General features: G+C 36.9%; 1 long non-coding RNA gene across 3 annotated transcripts in view; it reads right to left on the bottom strand.

Annotated features, from left to right (window-relative positions):
• Positions 1-27,286, bottom strand: part of LOC307196463 — a 706,311-nt gene that overhangs the window by 530,467 nt on the left and 148,558 nt on the right. Inside the window, exon 2 of one of the 3 annotated variants that reach the window (XR_013831139.1) lies at positions 25,212-25,392. The exons of the other annotated variants lie outside the window; for them this stretch is intronic. This is a non-coding gene — a long non-coding RNA (uncharacterized lncRNA). The remainder of the gene's footprint in view (positions 1-25,211; positions 25,393-27,286) is intronic. 3 annotated transcript variants of the gene reach the window in all.

Raw genomic sequence — 27,286 nt, forward strand, 5'->3', positions numbered from 1 at the left:
TTACAATGGTGTGTTAGTTTCTGCTTTGTAACAAAGTGAATCAGCTATACATATACATATATCCCCAAATCTCCTCCCTCTTGCATCTCCCTCCCATTCTCCCTATCCCACCCCTCTAGGTGGTCACAAAGCACTGAGCTGATCTCCCTGTGCTGTGCAGCTGCTTCTCACTAGCTATCTGTTTTACATTTGGTAGTGTGTATACGTCCATGCCACTCTCTCACTGCGTCCCAGCTTACTCTTCCCCCTCCCCATGTCCTCAAGTCCATTCTCTACGTCTGTGTCTTTATTCCAGTCCTGCCCTTAGGTTTTTCAGAACCTTTTTTTTTTTTTTAGATTCCATATATATATGATAGCATACAGTGTTTGTTTTTCTCTTTCTGACTTACTTCACTCTGTATGACAGACGCTAGGTCCACCCACCTCACTACAAATAACTCAATTTTGTTTCTTTTTATGGCTGTGTAATATTCCATTGTAGATATGTGCCACATCTTCTTTATCCATTCATCTGTCCATGGACCCTTAGGTTGCTTCCATGTCCTGGCTACTGTAAATAGAGCTGCAATGAACATTGCGGTACATGACTCTTTTTGAATTATGGTTTTCTCAGGGTATATGACCAGTACTGGGATTGCTGGGTCGTATGGTAGTTCTGTTTTTAGTTTTTTAAGAAACCTCCATACTGTTCTCCATAGTGGCTGTATCAATTTACATTCCCATGGTGCATGTAATATATTTTGAAATCAGGAAGTGTGATGCCTCCAGCTTTGTTCTTTTGCAAAGTTGTTTTGGCTATTTGGGGGTCCTTGGTGGTTCCGTATGAATTTTAGAATTGTTTTTTCTATTTCTATAAAAATGTCATTGGGACCTTGATAAGAATTGCACTGAATCTGTAGATCACTTTGGGTGATATAGACATTTTAACAATAGTAAGTCTTACAGTCCATGAACATGAGATGTCTTTCCATTTATTTGTGTCTGCTTTGAGTTCTTTCATCAGTGTTTTATAGTTTTCAAAATACAAGTCTTTCACCTCCTTGGTTAAGTTTATTCCTAAGTATTTTATTATTTGTAATGCCATAGTAAATGGGATTGTTTTCTTAATTTCTCATTCTGATGGTTCATTGTTAGTGTATAGAAATGCAACTGACTTTTGCATGTTGATTTTGTAGCATGCAACTTTGCTGAATTTTTTTATTAGTTCTAACTTTTTTTTTTTTTGGTGGAGTCTTTAGGGTTTTCTAAATATAAGATCACGTCGTCTACAAACAGAGATAAATTTACATCTCCTTTTCCAATTTGGATGCCTTTATTTCTTTTTTCTTGCCTAACTGTTCAGTCCAGGACTTCCAGTACTACATGGGATAGAAGTGGTGAGAGTCACCATCATTGCCTTGTTCACATCACAGAGGAAGAGACAAAGTTGAAATTTAAATGAGTTGTGGTTTTGCAAAGTGAGACCATGCAGGTAAAGCACTCAGCAAAACAGCAGTGTTAACATGGCCTTCAAGGCCCTATGTAATCTGGCTGTACTCTCCCAACAGATCCTTTACTCCAGCCAGCCTGCTGATCTTCTTTCTGTCCTTGAAAACTAAAACTCTCCTATTCTAGCACATTTGTACTTATTTCTCTTACTTCAATCTGTCCTCTTGTGACTGGCTCTTTCCTCATGCTGGGTCCCGGCTCTAAAGTTCCATTCTCAGAAAGGCTTTCCTGGACTACCCTCATTCTTTATCATGCTACCTGTTTCATTTATTTTTCAGCACTTGTGAATATCTGAAATATATTCAGCCCCTCATTTGCTTATTGTTTGTCTCTCCGCCAACAAGAGAATATAAACTCCTTGAAAGCAAGAACCACGACTATAATACCTAGAACAATACCTGGAATCTAGCAGACCTGAGATAAATGTTTGTTTAAAGAATACATTCATTATTATTATCTCTATTCTGAAGGACGATATGATCTGATGGGAGAAGAGAGATAATTACAACTGAAGTAAGATTTCTAAAGCTTCATGGCTTCCCAGGGGATTCTTATATGGTGCTGAAAAGCAGGGCCTGATTGGGAAATGCATTTTTCCCCACCAATCCTTGGGATACAACACAATATGTCCCCGACTTATTTTATGCAACCTTCTACAAGAGAATTCTAACATCTATACACCTACCAGCATCTGCATCTGTATATGCTAACCTCTGCCCTGTTTCCATGGTGCCCCTGTCCATGCAGATAAAAAATAAATGTTAGGGCAGCTGTATTCAATATGCAGAATTAAGATTCTTCCTGCTCCAAGGCAAGTTAAATGAAATATAATATTTTTAATTTTTAAAAATCTATTTCATGTCAGAAAATTGTTCCTATAGATTGTTTTTTTTAGTGGCTTTATTTAGCCATTTTCCTGTTCTCAGCTTCCGGCTCAAAATTCTGGTATTTCACTGATGTGTTAATTTTAGGGGCAAATGCCTAATCAGAATTTTAAGGATAATTAGTAGGTTGGCTAAATTTCAGGAAGAAATACTAGCGGTGTTTTCAACAGGTTGGCAGGATGTCTCCAATTATAAAGATGGAGGAAATAAAATCAACAGGATGGTAAAATCCACTGAGGGACAGCTTGCATTTTATAGGAAAAGATGTAACTTCATTTAGCTTTGGTCTTTATGTCTTGCAAATGTGCTTAGCACTCCTATATCCCATGGGTCTCAGCGTCAATATTTATGTGCTGGAATATTTCATTGCCTCATAAATCAAGAGGTAACCAAGTATTTTTACTCTCTGGAAAAAATGTGTTATACCAGGTAGTTTCAGACAGCTCTACTTCTCACTCACACTTTTATGCATAGACTCTCAGGATTATACAAAGCTAGATAAACAAGAAGGTTTGATCTTTCTCCTCTTGCTCCTTATATTAGATATTAACCATATCTGATTTTTAGGTAAATGTGATCCAACTCCAACCAAAATTTCAATCATGGAAACCCAAGGATAAGGATTGGAGGTTTTGTGTGTTTCATTTTAATATAAATTTCAAAAATCTCTCTCAGGGAAATCCTAGTACTTTAAATACCAAATTCAGGTTTAAAGCTGACACTCCTCCAAAAGGAATAGAAAAAGCATCTAAATAAACGATCCCTAAGGACTCAAAAAAACAACAAACATTAAGAACATACATTACTTTCAATAGTCAGAAACGGTATTTCTCAAGGGAGTAGGTATTCACCTTATGAAGACCATTCTCACATGGAGTTCCAGATACAAGCCTCCTTCCCCAGTTCCACAGAGGGTTCTGAGTTCTTAAATATTTTCTATCCCAGTTTCCTAGATGCCTATGTTCTGGTTTCTATTCCAAACCCTTCACTCCATCAATATCTTCCATCTATATTATATAGAGAGAAGCATCTAGGCACCTGGACAGAGTGAGCTCATCCATCTGATAGGTGGTCCTGTATTCTACCAACCAAGCCCCATGTCTCTCAATAAATGAGCTGTTTCCCAAATTGTGTTCTATGGGATATTCATTCTCTCTCTCTCTCTCTCTCTCTCTCTCTCTCTCTCTCTCTCTCTCTCTCTCACACACACACACACACACACACACACAAAAGAAGTCTGTAGTGAAATAAGTTTGAAAGATGTAGATTTAAAACAAAATATATCTATTAGAGAATTTGTCAAAGAATTTAATGTGTTATTGTGCATTACAAATCTCAAAAAAAGTGATAGAAGATACAGTATTTTCTAAATATACTTGACCACAAATCATTTTTTTAAGGAACATCCTTTATTGACACAATTATTTATTGATCTCCTTGTGTTGGCTTTAGTGAATGCATAGCAAGATGAAGAATCAGATTTCCTGCCCTAAAGAAGTTTATAATTCAGGGAACAGATCATATTCTCTATAACTGTTCTCTAGTTAAGTAGCCACTGGCCACATATGGCTATTTAAGTTTGATTAAATAAACTTAAATAACATTCAAATTTTTCAGTTCCTTAGTCTCACTAATCATATTTCAAGCTCTTAATAGACACATAGTGGCTAATGACTGCCATATTGGTGGCACTAGTATAGAACATTTCTATCATTGCACAATATTTTATTGGACAGAACTACTCTAGGACATTATACTATTTTTCTTAACTGCATACTAATAATCACAGTCTTCCATTTTTTATATAATTTTTCTTCCAAAGACTACAAACATTATCAGATCTTATCCAACCACAAGTCATTCTTTTATTGGACTTGAGAAATTTCTCTCATGCTTGGTAGAAATTATTCTTACTTCTATTATTACTTTACTTTCTTAATGAATTGCTTCTGGACCCATTATGTTACCTGAACTCAAGAACACTGACAGGAGTTAACAATCAGATCATATTAGACCAACCACACAGTGACCCTAGAATCAGAGATTTTCAAATCTGGAAAAGCCCCTAATGATTTATTCCAATTCCCTCAGTTTTGAAACTTATAAATTGAAGCTCAGAGACATAGGAACTTGGCCTTTGTCACAAAGATACTAAATGCCAAAGCTACTTAAATCCACCTAAGTCAGTCATAGTGACTGTACACAACTCCCTGGGTCTTAAATATTTTCCTTCAGAAAGGAAAGTTATGGCATAGCACACTACTGGCTAATAGGTGTAGCTATACACAGCAGGGATTTTTCTATTGATATTCTTATGCTAATGGTATAAAATGGAGCTCTTCTCCATGAGATTATTATCCTTGGCATTAAATTTAACTTTTACTGAAACTCAGTATGTGTTGTAAATAGTAAGCCCTATAGAGAAATCCTCAGTGACACTATGTCCATGTGTGTGCACACATATGTACAGGATCAGGAAAGAAAATGCAGATTTTTATTTCTCAATATTCAAATATATCATAATAAATATTTCACACTTTTATAGCACTTGACAGTTCCAGTGGCCTTTACACACATTATCTTATTAATCTCACAGCATCCTGTGAAGTAGGCATTTTTTAAAAAGGAGAAAACTGAGATTCAGAGAGATTAAGAATCATACAGTCCTGAGTCACATGAATGATATGCAGGGACTAAAATTCATTTTGTTTTTGTCTCTAAAGCTGATGCACTTACTATCACATCATAGCTACCCTCCCTTAAAAAACATGGAAAGGACTTCCCCGGTGGCGCAGTGGTTAAGAATCTGCCTGCCAATGTCCGGGAAGATCCCACATGCTGCGGAGCAATTAAGCCCGTGCACCACAACTACTGAGCCTGCGCTCTAGAGCCCACGAGCCACAACCATTGAGCCCGCGTACCTAGAGCCCATGCCCCGCAGCAAAAGAAGCCACCACAATAAGAGGTGTATGCACCACAACAGAGTAGCCCCCGCTCGCCGCAACTAGAGAAAAGCCCACACACAGCAACGAAGACCCAACACAGCCAAAATTAAATTATTTAATTTTTTAAAAAACATGGAAAAAAATCCCTGTGTACCGTTGGTGGGAATGTAAAATGGTACAACTGCTATCAGCAACGGTATGACAGCACCTCAAAAAATTAAAAATAGAATTACCATATGATCCTGCAATTCCACTTCTGGATATATACCCAAAAGAATTGAAAGCAGGATCTTGAAGAGATATTTATAAATCCACGTTCATAGCAGCATTATTCACAACAGCTAAAACATGGAAGCAACCCAATATATGGTACATATATACAATGAAATATTACTCAGCCTTAAAAAGGAAGGAAATCCTAACATATCCTAAAACGTGGATGAAACCTGAGGACATTATGCTAAGTGAAAGAAGCCAATCACAAAAAGACAAATACTATATGAGTCCACTTATATGAAGTACCTAGAGTAGTCAAATTCATAGAGAGAGAAAGTGGAATGGTGGTTGCCAGGGACTGGGAGAAGGAGAGATTGGGGAGTTATTGTCAAATGGATATAGAATTTCAGTTTCATAACATGAAAAGGTCTATGGAGATGGATGGTAGTGACAGTTGCATAACATTATGGATGTATTTAACACCACTGAACTGTACATTTAAAAAGGATTAAGATGGTAAATTTTGCTATGTGTATTTTACTACAATTAAAAAATAGCAAAATCACTCCCATTGAGCACATCAGTTATATTCCCCCCAAACTATTTTTACAACAAAATAAAGCATGAAAAATTACCAGGTACCTAAACCATATTCAGAATTCTGCTTCCAGAATTACCACAGCCTAAATGGACTAAGACAGACAAGTAGCTTCAAGATCAGAAAAGATAGTGTAGAAGACTTAAGAGCATGGGCTCAGGAGTCAGACAGTTTGGGTTCTATTTCCTGTTCTGTATTTCTCCTTCTGTTTTCTAGATAGATGAAGCCAATGGAATTGAAGAAGAATAGCCCACAGAAACCTCTCATGAACTTCTTCATGCTCTTTCCCCACTTCTGACTAAGTGGAATGGATATGACTACTGCAGCCATGGACATGGTATGTTGTGTTGACAGAGTCCCTATCTGCCTATATCCCTGAATAATGGCAGAGCCTCCATCAACACGGGGTCCAAAACAACCACAAAAAGGAGACCTGCACTGCTCACATGTTCACCTGCCAGAGGCTACTACATGTGCAAGAGACAAACTCCTATTATTGCAAGCCACTTTATATGTGGGTGTATTTGTTCTAGCACTCAGCATTACCCTAACAAATACACCAATTTGCGTGTGTCACTAAGTCAGGGAGAAAGCTTTCCAACCTCTCTAAGACTTGTGACTTTTTAGGTATTTTCCAATACTTCATTTAAGTTTTGCAATGCCTGAAAAAGTAAAGTCTTCTTTTACCTGTCATGTATCATGGGGAACAATAAAAAAGTGTAGGATCAGAGCATGACTAGAATTTTATTGATGACCCAAGGCAAAATAATATTCAGCCTGCTCTTTTGCAGCAGTATTAGATCTGCTGCTCTTTCAGCAGTAAAATCCTGTTTTGTCAGCAGCTACTGAGAGTAGATATGACTCAGAGGACACATAAAAGCATACATGTAAGGTAATTAGCTATTATGTTTAGAAAACCATTTTTTGCAACTTAAGTGCACTCTAACATTTCGTATTTTAAAAAATCAAAATCATATTCAGGGCTTCCCTGATGGCGCAGTGGTTGAGAGTCCGCCTGCCGATGCAGGGGACGCAGGTTCGTGCCCCGGTCTGGGAGGATCCCACATGCCGCAGAGCGGCTGGGCCCATGAGCCATGGCCGTTGAGCCTGCGTGTCTGGAGCCTGTGCTCCGCAACAGGAGAGGCCACAACAGTGAGAGGCCCGTGTACCGCAAAAAAAAGGAAAAAAAAAATCATATTCAGTATGCAGAATCTCAAAAACGTTATGCTCTTCTATTTATGTCCTAATTGCATGAGACAGAAGAAAGGTACAAATGGTACACAAGGACATGCAGAAAGAATCACAAATTTTAGATATCTAAGAGAACTTAAAGATCACTGAGCACCACAGAGGAAGAAAGCAATGCCTGGAAATATTGTGAACTGCACAATATCATTCCAAAAGAGTTAGGACTAAAATTCAGTTCTCAGTGTTTTGTTTTGTTTTTCAGAAAACACTCATTTTTCAGATCAACTTCCAATGATTTAGAATTGTGGAATCTTGTTTCTGTGACATTATTCTTTAACTTTTCTTCAAAAAGTGATATTATATCATGATTTATTTTATAATATTTGAGTTTGCAAGAGTAACAATTCTGAGGCCTACCAGTATCTTATACATAGATGGTACTCAACAAATATTGATAGGTTGAGGTTATGTCCATCAAGATTCATGGCCTAAGATAAGGTTTTTGCTATGACCCCATGGTCCAAATGTCTAGGGTTCCTATTTAAAAAAAAAAAAGTTTAGAAAACCCAGAGTGAGAAAGAGGTTAATTATAGAGCAAAATATTTACTCTTAAATACTAAATATTTCTCAGGACCCAAACATGACTTTTTATGATTATAACATAAACTAACCACTACTTATGTTTGGAACATATTCAAAAGACTTCTGGATCAGCCACAACAGAATAACAGGAATGGGATTTACTCTTACTGTAAAAAAGAAATATATAACTGAAGAAAATATATAAAACAACTTTTTAGGCACTAGACAAAAGACAATGTAGACTGTGTTCCTGAGAGAAGAGAAATGCACAAGGTGAGTTTTGAATTTGCTTCAGTATTCTACCTTTCCAAGCTGCAGCTGTGGACCAAACAAAGATTTCACTTTCAGGCAGAGGGAACAGAGCACAGAGATGCAACTTTCCAGAAAACAACAGAATAATATCTTTAAGGTATTGTAAAACAAAAACTGTCAGCCTAGAATTGTATTTATATTTGCCGGCATATTTACTATTTTCAGTGCTTTTCATTCCTTCTGGTAGATCAGAGGTCTGCACACATTTTCTGTGAAGGGCCAAAGAGTACATATTTAAGGCTTTGAAAACATTGTAAGTAGATTTTCAGACAAACAAAAAAGAAATTTGTCATTAGTAGACCTGCACTGCAAAAAATGTTACAAGATGGCCTTCAGGTTGAGGCTTAATGATTCTAGCATTAAGGATGTACACCTTAATGACTGTGAGCCAAATTAAACCAACTACCTGTTTTTGGTTGGTCTATGAACTAAGGTGATTTTCACACATCTAAGTGGTTGGAAAAAAATCAAAAAAATAATACTTTGAAAATTATATGAAATTCAAATGTTATTATTCACTTTAAAAGTTTATTAGAACACAGTCATAATCATTGGCTTACAAACTAACTATGGCTGCTTTCACTCTACAATGGCAGAGTTGACTAGTTGTAACAGAGACTGTATTGCCCACAAAGCCTTAAATATTTACTCTTTGGCCCTTCATAGAAAAAGTGTGCAGATCTCTGATCTATCAGAAGGAATGAAAAGCACTGAAAATAGTAAATATGCAGACAAATATAAAAAAAAGACTTTTTTTACTTTATTTAAAAAATTGTTTAAAGCAAAAGTAATAGAAGTGGATTAGGAGATTTAAGCACATGTAGAAGTAAAAGGTATGACAATAATAGGAAAAATAATACAAGGGGAGTAAATAGAAACATAGCACTGTAATATCCTTATATTATACATGAAGGGGTATGCCTTAGTCAGATCAGACTACTATAATAAATACCATAGACTGGATGGCTTAAACAACAAACATTTATTTCTCACAGTTCTAGAGGCTGGAAAATCCAAGATCAAGGTCCTGGCCAATTCTATTCCTGATGAGAGCCCTTTCCTAGTTTGTAGATGACATGCTGTATCCACATGAGGAGGAGAGAGGAATCATCTCTCTCATGTCTCTTCTTATAAAGGCACTAATCCCATCATGGTGGTTCCACCCTCATGACCTAATTGCCTCTCAAAAGTTTCACCTCCAAATACCATCACTTGGGGGGATTAGGGCTTCAGCATATGAATTTTGGGGGGACACAAACATTCAGTCCATAGCATGGAATAATATTAACTCAAGTTAAGTTGTGGTAAGTTAAAGATGTATATGTTAATCTCTACAGCAACATCTAAAATAACAAAATAAGGAGATAGAAAGATAAAATAGAAGAGTAGAAAATATTCAATTAATCAAAAATAAGGAAGAAGAGGAAAAAAACAAAGAACAGGGGGAAAGAATAGAAAAACAAAAGTAAGATGGTAGTCTTAAATGTAACCATATCAAAATTACAGTATATCTAAACATTCTAATTAAAAGGCAAAGACTGTCAGACTGGGAAAAAATCAAGACCAAATACATGCTCTCCATAAGAGATGTATTTAAATATAAATATGCAGATAGGTTGGAAATAAAATGATGGTAAAATATATACCACACAAACAATATACATAAAGCTGGACTGATTATATTAAAAATCAGACAAAGAATGCTTCAAGTAAAGGAATAATAATAAACATGATTGAGGGACATGCCTTAATGAGACAAGGATCAAAGAATATTGAAGATGTGAAAAACACTATCAAACAATTAAAGAACACTAGGTGAAAGCAGTTAATTGGGATTTATATAACACTACATAAAGCAACTGCAGAATTCACATTCTTTTGAAGCACACATAGAACATTCACAATATAGACCATGTGTTGAGCCAAAAAAACAAGCCTTAATTTCAAGGGATTGAAAACATAAAGAATACATTTTCAAACTAAATTAGAATTATATTAAAAAATCAATAACAAAAAGATACTTGTAATATCCCCAAATACTTGGAAACTAAGAAATATAATTGTAAATAAGACATGAGCCTAAGAAAAAAAAAATCACAAAAGAAAATAGAAAATATTTTGACCTGCATTATAAGGGAAACACAACATATTAAACTTTGTGGGATGCAATTAGGACAGTCTTTAAAAGGTAATTTATATCTTTAGGTGCTTATATTAGAGAAGAAACATTTAAAATCAATGATCTAAGACACTATAAAGAACAAGAAAAATAAGATCAAATTAAACTCAGAATAAGTAAAGGGAGGAAAGAATAAATGTGTAAATCAACTGGTATATAAAGTAAACAAACAATAGAGAAAACTAACAAAACTGAAACTCATTGGCAAGTATTATCAAACATTTGAGAAAAAAATAACTACAACCCTCCAATCTTAAACCAATATTTTCCTAAAATATAAACAGTCCAAACATTTTAATTAAAAAGCAGACATTGGGCTTCCCTGGTGGTGCAGTGGTTGAGAATCTGCCTGCTAATGCAGGGGACATCGGTTCGAGCCCTGGTCTGGGAGGATCCCACATGCCGTGGAGCAACTAGGGCCATGAGCCACAACTACTGAGCCTGTGCGTCTGGAGCCTGTGCTCTGCAACAAGAGAGGCCGCGATAGTAAAAGGCCCACGGACCGTGATGAAGAGTGGCCCCCACCTGCCACAACTAGAGTAAGCCCTCGCACAGAAACGAAGACGCAACACAGCAAATATAAATAAATTAATTAATAAACTCCTACCCCCAACATCTTCTTTAAAAAAAAAAAAAAGCAGACATTGTCAGAGTGGATGAAAATGTAAGACCCAATTATATACTATCTTTTAAAAAAAAGCTTCAAATATAAAGATATAGATAGATTTAAAGTAAATTCATGGAAAAACACGTGCTTTGCAAATATTAATCATAAAGTTGTGTCTTAGTGTGTTAAGGCAGCTGTAATAGATACATAAACTGGGATAACAGAAATTTTATCTCACAGTCTTGGAGACTGTGAAGTTAAAGATCAAGGTGCCAGCAGATTCCATGTTTGGTAAAGGCATGCTTCCTGGTTTACAGAAGGCTGTGCTCTCTCCTGGCAGAAGGGGCAAGGGAGCTCTCTTGGATCCTCTTATAAGGGTACTAATCTTATAATCTTTTATAAGGGTGGAGCCTTCATGACCTAACCCATCTCCAAATGGCCTCACCTCCAAATACCATCAAACTAGATATTATGTTTCAACATATGAATTTTGGGGACACAAATCTTCAGTCTATAGCATCTGGGGTGGTTGTATTAATATTAGACAAAGTAAACTTTACAACAAGAAATATTACCAAGGGTAAAGATAAAGGAATCCTAATGATACAAATATCAATTCACCTAAAAGTATGCACCTAAAAGTAGAACTTAAATGAAGCAAAAACTAAATGCACCTAAAAGTAGAACTTTTATGCACCTAAAAGTAGAACTTAAATGAAGCAAAAACTGACTATTTAAGGAGAAATAAATACTTGAATATTTCAAAACTCTTTTCTAAGTAATTGATAAAATAAGTGGACAGAAAATCAGTAAGGATATAGAAGACTAAATAACTATAAATTGACATTCATAAAATATTCCAATGACAGAAGAATATGCATTCAAGTACACACGGTATATTCACCAAGATAAACTATATGTTGATCATAAATCAGGTTGCAATAATTTTTAAAGACTGAATAAAGTTTATATTGATTTTCATGTTTTAAAAATAAAATTTTTTGGAAGAAGTCTTTTAATAGGCTTAAGGAATCCTATCTCATACTACTTGATGACAAAATCCAACTAAAAATAATGTCATCAATTGGATTTTAAAAATTAGTATTCTATTTTCTCTTCCAGGTTATTTTACAAAGCAAGTAATATCTCACAATGTATGAAAGAAAGCCTCTCAGTGAGGAAAATTTTTTAAACCAATAAATCAAAAGATAAGTGATCAAAACTCGAATATTCTGAAAACCAGTTGTAGGCATTGTGTTCATGTCATACCAAAAGCAATAAATAATAAAAAGTCCTAGAATATTCTTTCAAATAATTAAAATATTTTAAGGAAATTGTGAGCCACCTCAAAGAAGAGAAGAGTACTGGTGAGTCAGATTCCTTTCTAATTCAAATGGGAGTTATGAATATAACTCAAGGTTGTTTTTCATGTTGTATATGGAGCTCTACAAAAAGTATTTCTGTTTAGGGTAGATAATCTATCAAAATAAAGCTGGCCGAGCTACAACATGAATACATATTAGGTTACGTAGGCATACAGCCTGATTTTTTTTTTTTTTTACCAATCCAGTGGTGGAATGGTGCTGTTTATGTTTTCTTTAAGTATATATGGTTTGTTTTGTTTTGGTTTGGTTTGGTTTGGTTTTGGTTTTAATGTAGAAGGCATCCGGCATTGACATCTAGTCTTGTATTGAGATAGCAAAGAATGTGGAAAGTCTTGGATATATATGATCAAAGTCAAAAGTATTGAAGAGGTATTGATATGTGGTTCTTAAGAAGCCCAGAGAACCAGAAAAAAAAGAAGAAAAAAAACAAACAAAAAAAACCGCTGGAGGGGTAAAGGAATCAAGACACTGGCACAGAGAGGTTAATGAATGATTTGGGAACAATGATTAAAGAAAGGCTGAATCAGAGCTCAGAGAACCTAAAAGAACAGATAAGAGAGAGGTTTGTCAATCACTATAGAAGGCAAAGAAAGTAAAAAGCAGGTCAAGAAAATTAATTGTGCAGTTCAAGCCCCATGTCCATAATTTGTATAGAACTAGAGCTCAAAAATAGAAAGTAGGTTCCAGGTATTCAGGGAGGAACCTACGATGACAGGTGAGAAACTAGACCCAGAGTTACATAAGTGTCAAAGTCAAAAACCCACCTAAAGCAACTACATTTCAGCGAGCAAAACCAAGACAAAATAGATTAGCCAGGACCCTAAAAGAATGAGATCCAACCCTGGAAATGTAAGTACAATTATTGAGCAGATAAGTACACACAGTTGTTATGTACATGAAGCTTCATCTGGATCCACATATGGCTAGCCTGGTTAATAAGGAAAGGAACAGCAAGTTGGGCTTTACGCTGACCTAAGATCCTCTGAAATATGCAACCTTCCCAGAAGCAGAACTAAGACCAGGAAAAACACAGCAATCAGGTGGAGAGGCTCACTTACTATGAGCAACAATGAATCAGGAAAGTACCAGACCATTTCTACCACAGAGACGGAGGTTTTCAATGTGATTTAAAGGGACATTAAATTTCATATATCTTTTAAATGATTCAGCTATTTATAAATATCAATAGTGTTAAAGTTCTAATTTCATAAAATGTTGAAACAAGAACTACACCAAAGATTAAAAATCATGGGCTGAAAGTCTAAAACCCTTATAAGTGTAAACTTAAATACATAAAAGGCCATGTAAATTGCTATAACTCTACCATATTAGTAAAAGATAATTATTAAATGCAATATTATTGTCTATTTTCCTCTACAATAAAAGCAGTTATAAGACTATTGATTATCTCCAGATTTTATGAAGAATTTGTTTTCACAGAAGTCTCCTAATCAAAAATCTCTAGAGAACGAGTAAGCACTGTCATGCCCAACAGCCCATGTGAAGGCAGACAAGGGATCAGGCACAACTGTTGAGTATGGTCTACAGTGGAGTGACAGAGGTGGACTGGGTCATTGCCCTCAACTCTGCCTTTGTTATCTCTATAAAGTTGACTTCATTGAGAACTCACACTCCCTGAGCCCAAACAGACAGAGGAAAAATGTGCTTAAATCATTTAACTGCTTTCCCTCCCCTTTCTCATTGCCTTTCTTTTACCCCCAAGACTTCTGGGCTCCTCTCTTGCCTCCCCTTCCCAAGTTCTGAAAAAGTCTCATTTCTGTTCTTCTAGACATCCCCCTGAGGACACAGGTATATCTTGTGAGAGCTTCTCCCAAGAATTGAATCCTGGCCCCAAATCTAGGGTTCAGTTCTGCAGTTGGTATAGATTTCTATTTGCTGCTTTCTTAAAGACAAATATTGACCATTGTCTAGAGTGCCTCAGTTGTCCTTCACCAACCAGAAACCTTGTTACTGACTACTGCTTCCTGCACCCATGCACCTCCACTCCATCACTAGCCTTAGCCACTTGACCAGCTACTCACTAGTCTAATTTAATACCTACAGAACACCCACCAAGCCTCTTTTACAGAGCAGGTCCCTCTAGAATAATTTTGCTTCCACTCTTTCCAAAGGCGAGTGTACACATTCTTCACTTACTCTCTTAATAAGGTAACAATATTACATGAAGTAGTTCCTAGTGTCAAGGTCCAAAGCCATGGGCTACATGAAAAGAAAGTTACTAAGACAACCCACTATGATTTCCTGATCTCCCCAGATATGTTTATTAGGAAAACAGAGACTATCAGAGAGGCTGGAAATGATTTTGTCCCCTCTACAAACCGCTGAGAGAGTATTTCTGAGTGTGCAGAGGACAGCTGAGCTCACTACCGAGTGAAATAGAAACTACCTACAGCTAATGGTAAAACTAATGAATTATGAAGTCACTTCCCCATTATTTCCTTCAGGTATAAAATGAGGAAGTTGGGCTAGGTCACCTCTGAGGCCTCCTTAAGCTCTAAAAATCTATGATCTGTATAGAGTGCCTCCACTTAAATTGACATTTAATGTTAAACATACAAAAACTTATTGACAATAGAATGTACTTTCTGTGAGCGCCAAAATAGAATCAGTATGGCTAAAACATGAGGTTTTAAAGGAACTTAGAAAGCCTATGCTTAAGAATTGAGAAGCCATAACTTAAACTTAATTTGTGCAGTACCCATGAGTTCTGAATAATAAGGCACCTGAAACCACAAAGCATTTGACAAATTCAAATTCACAACCATTTGTTTATCAGCATATTTCCAGATCCCCAAGTACAGTGGAGATTGTAAATGCAGTATTATATAGGAATGCACAATTCATTTTCATTCAGGAAATGATAACATGGAATAAGAAATTTTACGAAATGTATTTCATCATTTTAAAATCTATGGTCATAAAGGCAACTAGGCAATGCAAGTAGGGTGGTAGGAATACAATGCTCCATCTCCCTGGTCATAACCAAATGGCCCCAATTTCCAGTCATTCATGTTTTCAGGAACATGGGTCTCCATTTCAAAATGTCTTAATAGTTATGAATGACTTGTTTTCAGCATAAATACTAATGTGCTTTTCTACATTAGTTCATTATGGAATAATGTACATCAATTTCATGCATAATTTGCACTTTTATAGCTGAAACATCAAGAAAAAACATTATCATTAAATGTTGATTTATGAAGCAAAAAAAATCATTTTTAATTCAACCCCATGTTTATCAGACCAGCAAGAACTTAGAATTATGCAGAGATATCACATTGTTCCTGAGAGGTCTTCTCTTCCCCATATCAATGTCTATTCCTGCCTGCTGGCTGCTGCTTTCTAGGCAGGATTTCTAGGCATAGAAAGTTGTTCCGTTCCTTGTAAGAACAGAAGTTTCACTCTAAAACAAGGGTCAGCAAACCACAACTAATGTGCTATGTGCACTGCCTGCCTATTCTGCCTGTTCTTAGCTCTAGAACTAAGAATGATTATTATGTTTTTAAATGGTTGTAAAAAGAAAAAAAGAAAAATATTTCAAAACATGTAAAAATTATATGAAATGCAAATTTCAGCATCCAATAAATGAAATTTAAAACACAGCCAGCTTCATGTGTTTACATATTGTCTATGGCTGCTTTTCTGCTATAACATAAAGTCAAAATGTCGCAACAGAAACCATATAGCCCACAAGTTATACTTACTAACTGGTCCTTTAGAGAATAAGTTTGCTGACCCCTGCCCTAGAACACCTAGGAAATTGCCTTGTGGCCTCAACTCCTGCAAATGGAAATGTGTTCTGTTTCCCATTCTTAATACAAAGTCAAATTTCAAAGTCAACACTTTTCTTTAACACAGAAGCCCTCTACAAAAACATCTCCATTTTTCTTTCTAAAACTTCTGCCACAGTTCTTCAGACTCAGTCACTTGCTCAAAAACAGTGTCTCCACTTTTCTCCCTGTTTCTTTCCTTGCAGGGAACTCACCACCTCAATTACCCTATTTAATCCACCTTATTCTTCTCTGTCCCAAAACCCAAAGAGATTTCTTCACAGCACTTACTGCAGTGAGAATTTATTTTCTATTTGTCTGTATCCCCCACTAAAAAGTACACTCAGTGAGGCTGGGGTCTATACATATTGTTCACTATGCCCATCATATAGTATTCTTTTAAAAGTTTTTAGTGATTGGTGACATCAGCATCAAGGCAGCGTGAGACACTCCCTTTGTCTCTCCCCTTCAGGCTACAACTAGGACAGGACAACCTCCATAACTTAACAAAATCTCCTCTGCCCAGCACACAAAGACACCAGAGGGACCCACACAACTGCACATCTGAAGGTGTCTGGATTGAAACATATGAAGGAGGCAGACCGGGGAACAGTGGAGGTGGTGGCCATGATCCCAGCCCCCAGGCCCCAGGAGCTGAGCCCACAACCCAGAGAACCTGGTAGCAGCAGGGGAGGTGGAGCACACAACTCTACCTTCCTTGCCACAGAGGCACTTGTAGCCACAGGGAACTGGGCAGTAGCAGCCACAGGGCCAACAACCCAGTCCCTTCAGCTGCAGCAGTGCCCATGACTCCAGCCCTGTTGCCTGCAGCTGTGACACCTGAGAATCCCACGATGCCAGACATGGCAGAGGCACCCAGCTCCCTACACACACTTCTCCTCCCCTGCTATGGTGTCAGTAGCCACAACCTCTGCAACCCTGGACATTGTTCAGGCCCCCATCATACTGGTGAACCCAGCAACAATACCAGCAACAGCAGCAACACTGACAGCAGCAGGGCACCAGTGACCCCAGAGGCACAAACAGTGATGATGATGAGTGCACTGGCATAACTTCGGGCAGAAGTGGTAGAGGGTGGAAATACAGCCAGAGGCAGCTCAGGTAAGAGAAACCAAAAACTTGAGCTATAGCACCACCCACTGAAAAACAAAAGAAAATCCTGTAATTACCAAGCTGTTGAATTGTTAGAATCAAAATTTAAAAATCATTGCCTAAATAAAAAAATGTGTTAGCTACTTCAAATGTGCCAGCAGAGGAACAAATCATCAAGCACCATGAAAAATCATCGTAACACGGTACAACAAAAAGAAAATGACAATTCTCCAAAATCTAAACTTAAAGTCATGGAAGTTTGTAATCTAACTGATAGAGAATTCAAAATAGCTGTCATGAAGAAACTCAGCAAGCTACAAGAAAACTCAGAAAGGCAGTTCAATGAACTCAGGAATAAAATTAATGAACAGAAGGGATACTTTACCAAAGAGATTGAAACTCTACAAAAAGAACCAAACAGAAATTCTGGAGCTAAAGAGCTCAGTAAATGAGATAAATTATGCAACAGAAAGCACTGGAAATAGGGTAGTCCATATGGAAGAGAAAATCAGTGAGCTTGAAGACTGAAATATAGAAATGATTCAGGTAAAAGAGGAGAGAGAATTTTTTTTTTAATGAAGAAAACTACAAGAATTATCCAACTCCGGGAAAGGCAACATAAGAATAATGAGTATCCCAAATGGAAAAGAAAGGGTAAAGGGAGCAGAGAGTTTATTTGAAAATACAATAGCTGAGAACTTCCCAAACCTGGAAAAGGAACTGTATATACAAGTCCGTGAAGCTAAGAAAATACCTAATTATCTCAATGTAAAAACACCTTCTTCAACACACATTATACTTAAACTGTCTAAAGTCAATGATATTAGAGAAATGCAAATCAAAACTGCAGTGAGGTATCACCTCACACTGGTCAGAATGGCCATCATCAGAAAATCTACAAACAATAAATGCTAGAGAGGTTGTGGAAAAAAGGGAACCCTCTTGTACTGCTGGTGGGAATGTAAATTGATACAGCCACTATGGAGAAAAATATGGAGCTTCCTTAAAAAACTAAAAATAGAACTACCATATGACCCAACAATCCCACTACTGGGCATATACCCTGAGAAAACCATAATTCAAAAAGAGTCAAGTACCACAATGTTCACTAAAGCACTATTTACAATAGCCAGGACATGGAAGCAACCTAAGTGTCCATCAACAGATGAATGGATATAGAAGATGTGGCACATATATACAATGGAATACTACTCAGCCATAAAAACAAATGAAATTGAGTCACTGGTAGTGAGGTGGATGGACCTAGAACCTGTCATATAGAGTGAAGTTAAGTCAGAAAGAGAAAAACAAATATCATATATTAATGCATATATGTGGAATCTAGAAAAATGGTACACAAGAACCAGTTTGCAAGGCAGAAATAGAGACTGATAGGGATGCACTGAATGATAGGGATTGCACTGAATCTGTAGATTGCTTTGGGTAGTATAGTCATTTTCACAATGTTGATTCTTCCAATCCAAGAACATGGTATATCTCTCCACCTGTCTGTGTCATCTTTGACTTCTTTCATCAGTGTCTTACAGTTTTCTGAGCACAGGTCGTTTACCTCCTTAGGTAGCTTTATTCCTAAGTATTTTGTTCTTTTTGTTGCAATGGTGAATGGGATTGTTTCCTTAATTTCTCTTTCTGATCTTTCGTTGTTAGTGTATAGGAATGCAAGAGATCTCTGTGCATTAATTTTTTATCCTGCAACTTTGCCAAATTCACTGATGAGCTCTACTAGTTTTCTGGTGGCATCTTTAGGACTTCCATGTATAGTATCATGTCATCTGCAAACAGTGACAGTTTTACTTCTTCTTTTCCAATTTGTATTCCTTTTCTTTCTTTTTCTTCTCTGATTGCCGTGGCTAGGGCTTCCAAAACTATGTTGAATAATAGTGGTGAGAGTGGACATCCTTGTCTTGTTCCTGATCTTAGAGGAAATGCTTTCACTTTTTCACCACTGAGAATGATGTTTGCTGTGGGTTTGTCACATATGGCCTTTATTATGTTGAAGTAGGTTCCCTCTATGCCCACTTTCTGGAGAATTTTTATAATAAATGGGTGTTGAATTTTGTCAAAAGCTTTTTCTGCATCTATTGAGATGATCATATGCTTTCTATTCTTCAGTTTGCTAGTATGGTGTATCACATTGATTGATTTGCGTATATTAAAGAATCCTTGCATCCCTGGGATAAATCCCACTTGGTCGTGGTGTATGATCCTTTTAATGTGTTGTTGGATTCTGTTTGCTAGTATTTTGTTGAAGATTTCTGCATCTATATTCATCAGTGATACTGGTCTGTAATTTTCTCTTTTGGTAGTATCTTTGTCTGGTTTTGGTATCAAGGTGATGGTGGCCTCATAGAATGAGTCTGGAAGTGCTCCTTCCTCTGCAATTTTTTGGAAGAGTTTGAGAAGGATAGGTGTTAGCTCTTCTCTAAATGTTTGATAGAATTCATCTGTGAGGCCATATGGTCCTGGACTTCTGTGTGTTAGAAGATTTTTTTTTTTTTTTTTGCGGTATGCAGGCCCCTCACTGCCACAGCCCCTCCCGCTGCAGAGCAGAGGCTCCAGATGCGCAGGCTCAGCAGCCATGGCTCACGGGCCCAGCCACTCCACAGCATGCGGGATCCTCCCAGACCAGGGCACGAACCCGTGTCCCCTGCATCGGCAGGCAAACTCCCAACCACTGAGCCACCAGGGAAACCCTGTTGGAAGATTTTTAATCACAGTTTCAATTTCATTACTTGTGATTGGTCTATTCATATTTTCTATTTCTTCCTGGTTCAGTCTTGGAAGGTTATACCTTTCTAAGAATTTGTCCATTTCTTCCAGGTTGCCCATTTTATTGGCATAGAGTTGCTTGTAGTAGTCTCCTAGGATGCTTTGTATTTCTGTGGTGTCTGTTGTAACTTCTCCTTTTTCATTTCTAATTTTATTGATTTGAGTCCTCTCCTTTTCCTTGATGAGTCTGGCTAAGGGTTTATCAATTTTGTTTAATCATCTCAAAGAACCAGCTTTTAGTTTTATTGATCTTTGCTATTGTTTTCTTTGTTTCTACTTCATTTATTTCTGCTCTGATCTTTATGATTTCTTTCCTTCTACTAACTTTGGGTTTTGTTTGTTCTTCTTTCTCTAGTTCCTTTAGGTGTAAGATTAGATTGTTTATTTGAGATTTTTCTTGTTTCTTGAGGTAGAATTGTATTGCTATAAACTTCCCTCTTAGAACTGCTTTTGCTGCATCCCATAGGATTTGGATCATCGTGTTTTCATTGTCATTTGTCTCTAGAAATTTTTTGATTTCCTCTTTGATAGCTTCAGTGATATCTTGGTTATTTAGTAACGTACTGTTTAGCCTCAATGTGTTTGTGTTTTTTACGTTTTTTCCCCTGTAACTGATTTCTAATCTCAGAGCATTGTGGTCGGAAAGGATACGTGAAATGATTTCAATTTTCTTAAATTTACTGAGGCTTGATCGTGACCTAAGATGTGACCTATCCTGGAGAATGCTCTGTGTGCACTTGAGAAGAAAATGTAATCTGCTGTTTTCTGATGGAATGTCCTATAAATATCAATAAAATCTATCTGGTCTATTATGTCATTTAAAGCTCATGTTTCCTTATTAATTTTCTGTCTTGATGATTGGTGTGAGTTGTTAAAGTCCCCCACTATTACTGTGTCTTTGTCGACTTCCTCTTTTAGAGCTGTTAGCATTTGCCTTATGTATTGAGGTGCTCCTATGTTGGGTGCATATATATTTATAATTGTTACATCTTCTTCTTGGATTGATCCCTTGATCATTATGTAGTGTCATTCCTTGTCTCTTGTAACATTCTTTATTTTAAACTCTACTTTATCTGATATGAGTATTGCTACTCCAGCTTTCTTTTGATTTCCATTTGCATGGAATATCTTTTTCCATCCCCCCACTTTCAGTCTGTATGTGTCCCTAGGTCTGAAGTGGGTCTCTTGCAGACAGCATATATACAGGTCTTATTTTTGTATCCATTCAGCCAGCCTGTGTCTTTTGGTTGGAGCATTTAACCCATTCACATTTAAGGTAATTATCGATATGTATGTTCCTATTACCATTTTCTTAATTGTTTTGGGTTTGTTTTTTGTAGGTCCTTTTCTTCTCTTGTGTTTCCCTCTTAGAGAAGTTCCTTTAGCATTTGTTGTAGAGCTGGTTTGGTGGTGCTGAATTCTCTTAGCTTTTGCTTGTCTGTGAAGCTTTTGATTTCTCTGTCGAATCAGAATGAGATCCTTGTAGAGTAATCTTGGTTTTAAGTTCTTCCCTTTCATCACTTTAAATATATCAATGCCACTCCCTTCTGGCTTGTGGAGTCTGCTGAGAAATCAGCTGTTAACCTTATGGGAGTTCCCTTGTATGTTATTTGTCATTTTGTCTTGTTGCTTTTAATGATTTTTCTTTGCCTTTAATTTTTGTCAATTTGATTACTATGTGTCTCGGCGTGTTTCTCCCTGGGTTTATCCTGCCTGGGACTCTGCACTTCCTGGACTTGCATGACTATTTCCTTTCCCATTCTAGGGACATTTGCAACTATAATCTCTTCAAATATTTTCTCGGGTTCTTTCTCTCTCTCTTCTCCTTCTGGGACCACTATAATGTGAATGTTGGTGCGTTTACTGTTGTCCCAGAGGTCTCTTAGGCTGTCTTCATTTCTTTTCATTCTTTTTTCTTTATTCTGTTCCATGGCAGTGAATTCCACCATTCTGTCTTCCAGGTCATTTATCCATTCTTCTGCCTCAGTTATTCTGCTATTGATTCCTTCTAGTGTATTTTTCCTATCATTTATTGTATTGTTCATCTCTGTTTGTTCTTTAATTCTTCCCGGTCTTTGTTAAACATTTCTTGCATCTTCTCAATCTTTGCCTCCATTCTTTCTCCGAGGTCCTGGATCATCTTCACTATCATTATTCTGAATTCTTTTTCTGGAAGGTTGCTTATCTCCACTTCATTTAGTTGTTTTTCTGGGGTTTTATCTTGTTCCTTCATCTGGTACATAGTCCTCTGCCTTTTCACTTTGTTTATCTTTCTGTGAATATAGTTTTCGTTCCACAGGCTGTAGGATTGTAGTTCTTCTTGCTTCTGCTGTGTGCCCTCTGGAAGCCAGAAGTCTTTAATCAAGGTGTCAGTAGGGCCACACTCCTTCTAGATCCTCTATTGGAGATTCTGTTCCTGTCTCTTCCAGCTTGTGGTGGCTTTTGACATTCCTTAGCTTGTGGCTGCATCACTTCAAACTCTGCTTCTGTCTTCATGGTCTCCTCTTCGGTGTGTCTGTCTTTTATCTTCTGTCTCATATAAGGGCACTTGTCTTTGGATTTAGGACCCACCAGGTTAATCTAGGATGGTCTCATCTCAAGATCCTTAACCTAATTACATCTACAAAGATCCTTTTTTGCAAATGAGGTCCCAGCCAAAGGTTCTAAGACTTAGGACATGACATATCTTTTGGGGGATTATTATGCAACTCACTACACTTAGCATCTAGATAGTAGTGCATTTATGATTTCATTAAGTCCTGACAGTTACTGTCATTTCTCAGATTTAAAAAATTTTAATAAATAAAGTGGAAAAACTAACATTTGAAATTCAGTCTGTCAGGATTTAACACTATGCCCTTAACCTGGCATTTTATTGCCTACAAAGCAGACAGGGCTACTTTCTGAACTGCCCAACCTTGCAGGCTGAATATACCAGAATCCTGAGCCACCACTAAATCCCTTGTTTCCCTTTACCTGCTTACGTAGCATATGGTCCACCTGGAGTGCAAAAATAGAAGCTATTTCACAATTCCCAATTATGTTCCAGGCTAATCTAACACTATTAGCCACCTTCTCTAAAATTAAATTCCTGTTTCTCTTAGTAGATTTTGCTTGATGCTTCAGAGTGTTCATGGCAAATTAACTCACTGCATATCGACCACTGATAAGCAGTGTGTATAAGAAATTCTAAAGAGTTTTTTTATCTTTACTCTAGCAATCTTATAAAAGTATGGAATACTTTTTTCTTATTGGGATGTAAATGAAACTGGAGCATCTCAAATGGAGACAAGGAAGTAGGACATAATGAAGGAATTCTCTGGCCACTTTGAATTAGACATGCCAATGACCCTCTAGTGGATATAAACTGTGTGAATTTCTCCATCCCCCTTCAAATCACATAGCCCAAAATTTACATAAAGTTAATCCCTTGTGAAAATCACCCCCCTAGTGACGTGAGAGAATAAATGTACTTCCATAAGTAAACAATCTGCTCCTTTCTGCAGCTGGATCAGAACTCTTATACATCATGCCAACTCAAGGGGAAAATACAGTCAAGGAAATGGAAGGGTCAAAAGCCAACCACCTGGAAATTTATGTCAGTTTTTATGTTTAGGCTCCTTCACCACGAACAAATATCACACTTTAATACCACCGCACAACAAAGAAAACCTTTGACTTGTGGGCTTGTGGAGAAAGCAGAATAAAAAAGCAGCATTCATGTGAGAGTCAGAACCTATCCTGCATTTTGGTGAAGAATAAAAAGGCTTTTATGCTATGCCCTTTACCTCTGCTGGAGCTGGGGTTCAGGCTGACTCTATGGACAGGGAACAGACAATGATGGGGCAATTTCTGCTTACCTGATGGTTTCATAATTTTTATATCATTTAATCCTCACAACTAACCTTGAAAGTAGGCAAAATGCCCTCATTTTAGAATTGAGGAAATTAAAACTTAGAAAACCTAATGACTTACCAAAGGTCATGCAGTTAATTAGCAGTGATGTCAGGTAAGCCAGAGATTCCCAAAAGCCAAGCTTACCTGTATCAATATTTTTTTTGTGCTCCTGCCAGTATATCTAAATATATGCTTTTAAAATAATGACATGCTAAATCTTGCAATCAAGTTATTATAGTATTCTGATAAGTCTGTCAGTGACATGCTGTTTTCGCTCAAGACGACCAGGATATGACATTGTCTCCTCCTATTATGCCCAGCCAGCATACTGACTGTCAAATACCCATTGCTGTGATCTGTTTATCAAGGTCAGCTGCTTGATTGCTATGAATAATTGGATGCCATTAACAATGGTCAGCTACAGGATATAGGAAGGTGTTCAAGTGTGGTAATTGTATTTTGAATTCCAGCAGATTATTTCCTAGGGAGTAGGACCACTATGTGGGATACAGTTTCTCTAAGTACAGTAGAGATAATTGCTTCCCTAGAAGTGAAGGTAACAGTCCAAGAGCTCCCTTAATAACATGTGTGACTAACTTTATAAAGAAACATGGAGGTCAAGGATTTGCAAGATATGGCTAATACTGGAAAGCCAGACCATTACTAAATGTCTTCAGTAGTTAATTTTCTCATTCTCTTGTTCAGATTAACACTTGAGCTTTATGTGTTGGGGGTGGGGATCACTAAGCTGGAAGCACCAATGAGGTCAGATCATTGGCTAATTAGTAAATTTAACCCAGTTGATATTCATCTGAAAAGGTCAAGCATAAATCTTTTGCTGTTTAACATATTAAGAGCTGTAAATACTGCAGAATAATTATATGGAACAACATTATTATCTTTTTTTTTAATCCCTGTCAAAGAATGAAGGATTTAAAAAATATCGTCCAGAAAATAATAATAAAAATGAGAAACTAAAGAGATTAGGAAAAGGCACATTTTATAGTCATGTGAAAATGATAAACTGAAAATGATTTTAGAGGATGATAAAAGACTAGGGTTTGGGTAGTAAGTAGACTAAAGAGCAAAAAAATCATAGAAAAATATAATAATGCAATAGCAACAAGGTATGCTTTATTTCAGTACCCATTAGCTATCAGTTCCAGACTTGAATATGGAAACTATTTCTTAAATTGACCAGCAAAGTGAGAGAACAAAATTAAAATTAAAACGTACCATAGCAGAGGTATAAGTAAAGAAAACATAGATGGGAGCATGGAATCATGATACAACTGCTTGAAACAATATTCAGCACATACTGCAATCCTTGTCAACTTTTCCATTATTTGGCTCTACTAGGAGTTGGGCCATTTTGACCATTTCTTTCCAAGGATATTATTCAGTGTTTAGGTCAACTCTGAAATGAAAGACAAACAAATGGATCACAGACATAATATAAAAGCTAAAACTATAAAACTCTCATAAGAAAACATAAAGAGTAAGTCTTTATGTTTTGACCTTGCGTTAGGCAATGGTTTCTTAGATATGACACCAAAAGGTGGGTAAAAAAAGAAAAAACATAGAAATTGACTACCTCAAAATTAAAACTTTTCACTGCAAATGATACCATCAAGAAAGTGTAAAGACAACTCAGAATGGGAGAAAACCTTTGCAAATCATATATGTGATAGAGGATTTTTATCTCAGTACAAATAGTCAAAAAGCAGAAACAACCTAAATGGCCATCAACTGATGAATGGATAAAATGTGATATAACTATGCAAAGGAGCATTATTCAGCCATAAAAATGAATATAGTACTGACACATACTACAATATGTTTAACACTTGAAAACATTATGCTATGTGAAAGAAACCAGTCACAAAAGGCCATATATTGTACAAATCAATTTACAAGAAATGCCCAGAATAAGAAAATGTATAGAGACAAACAGTAGATTAGGGGTTGTTTAGGGCTGGGGGAAGAAGACAGAAGGGAAATGGGGATTTAATGTTAATGGGTATAGGGTTTCTTTTGGGGGCGAGGGAGGATGAAAGTGTTCTAAAATTAGATTATGGTGACGGTTGCACAATGCTATGAATATACTAAGAAACATTAATTTGAAACTGTAAATGGGTGAATTGTAGGTATGTGAATTATATCTCAATAAATTCAAAGCTGTTTTAAAAACAATCAAAACAAAGAAAAATGTCAATAGGTATAAGCTATTTCCCTAGTGACAAAATTACTTTATTTTTAGACTAGAGGTCCAGAAAGAGAAGCAACTTACCCAAGGTCCCATATTGAGCCAGTAGCTAAGCAGGATCCCTAAGATTTCTGCTTCAAAGATTCCCTAGACCTCGGTGCCATCAGAAAATTTCTTACCCTTTATGTTCTATTTTTGGCAGGTCGGAGGGAGGGTCTTTTCCTGTCAATGACAGTAGCCTTACTAGCTGATTCATTTACCCAGAGGCATTTCCATCAGCTGATATAAACTGAGGACACTATAACCTACAGGACGGAGGCGATATCAATCTAACAGGAGCCTACTTTCCTACACAATAGTAAAGAACTGCTAAAGAGTCCCCATACCTGGGCAAGGTCTAAACAGTTCCCTGAAAGGAGCATCAGATGGAAGCCTGCAAGGTTTTTAGGCATGAGAATATTCTATAAAAAGATAATGATCAGTTTCTAGAAATGAGGACCCAGAACCCAGATTTCTCAGTCCTTAAATATGCCTCACAGCCTAAGCAAGGGACTGAAACCAGAGTACAGAGGGTCAACTCTTTGACCTTTGCTCTTAAGTTAAAGCCTTTTCCCTGTAGAGAACATCCATTGCTTTCAAGAGCCACCTTTAAGCCCACACAAGGCTAAGGCAGCAAAAAAGGAAGATCCTCATCTCAGTTGCAATATTTCCAGAACCTTCAAACATCTTATATTACAAACAGAAGATTGAGAAATGCCTGGGATACCAGTGGTTTCCTCATTTGCACAATGAAGAAAGTTAATATCACCTACTTAGAGAACTCAGTGAAAATGTGGTACAAACCCAAGTAAGAAAGAGTAGCAGAGATACCTGTGTCTGGGTGTCTGTGTGTGTGTGCCTGAGCACACCAGGGAGAGAGGGTGGTGAAGGGGTTCAGGGAGAGGTAAGGCTGAACATCAGGGACTGAGAAAGTTTTGAAAGTTTCCTAGAATAGTTCAGAGATGATACAGAAGTTCCTTATGCTTGAAAATGAAACATACAAGAGATGGAAGAGTGGAAAGTGTGTGTTCGTTCTCACTACTGTACTCCAGGCTTAAAAAGAAAT

The sequence above is a fragment of the Stenella coeruleoalba genome, assembly GCF_951394435.1.
Source record: "Stenella coeruleoalba genome assembly, chromosome: 13".
NCBI lineage: Eukaryota > Metazoa > Chordata > Mammalia > Artiodactyla > Delphinidae > Stenella > Stenella coeruleoalba.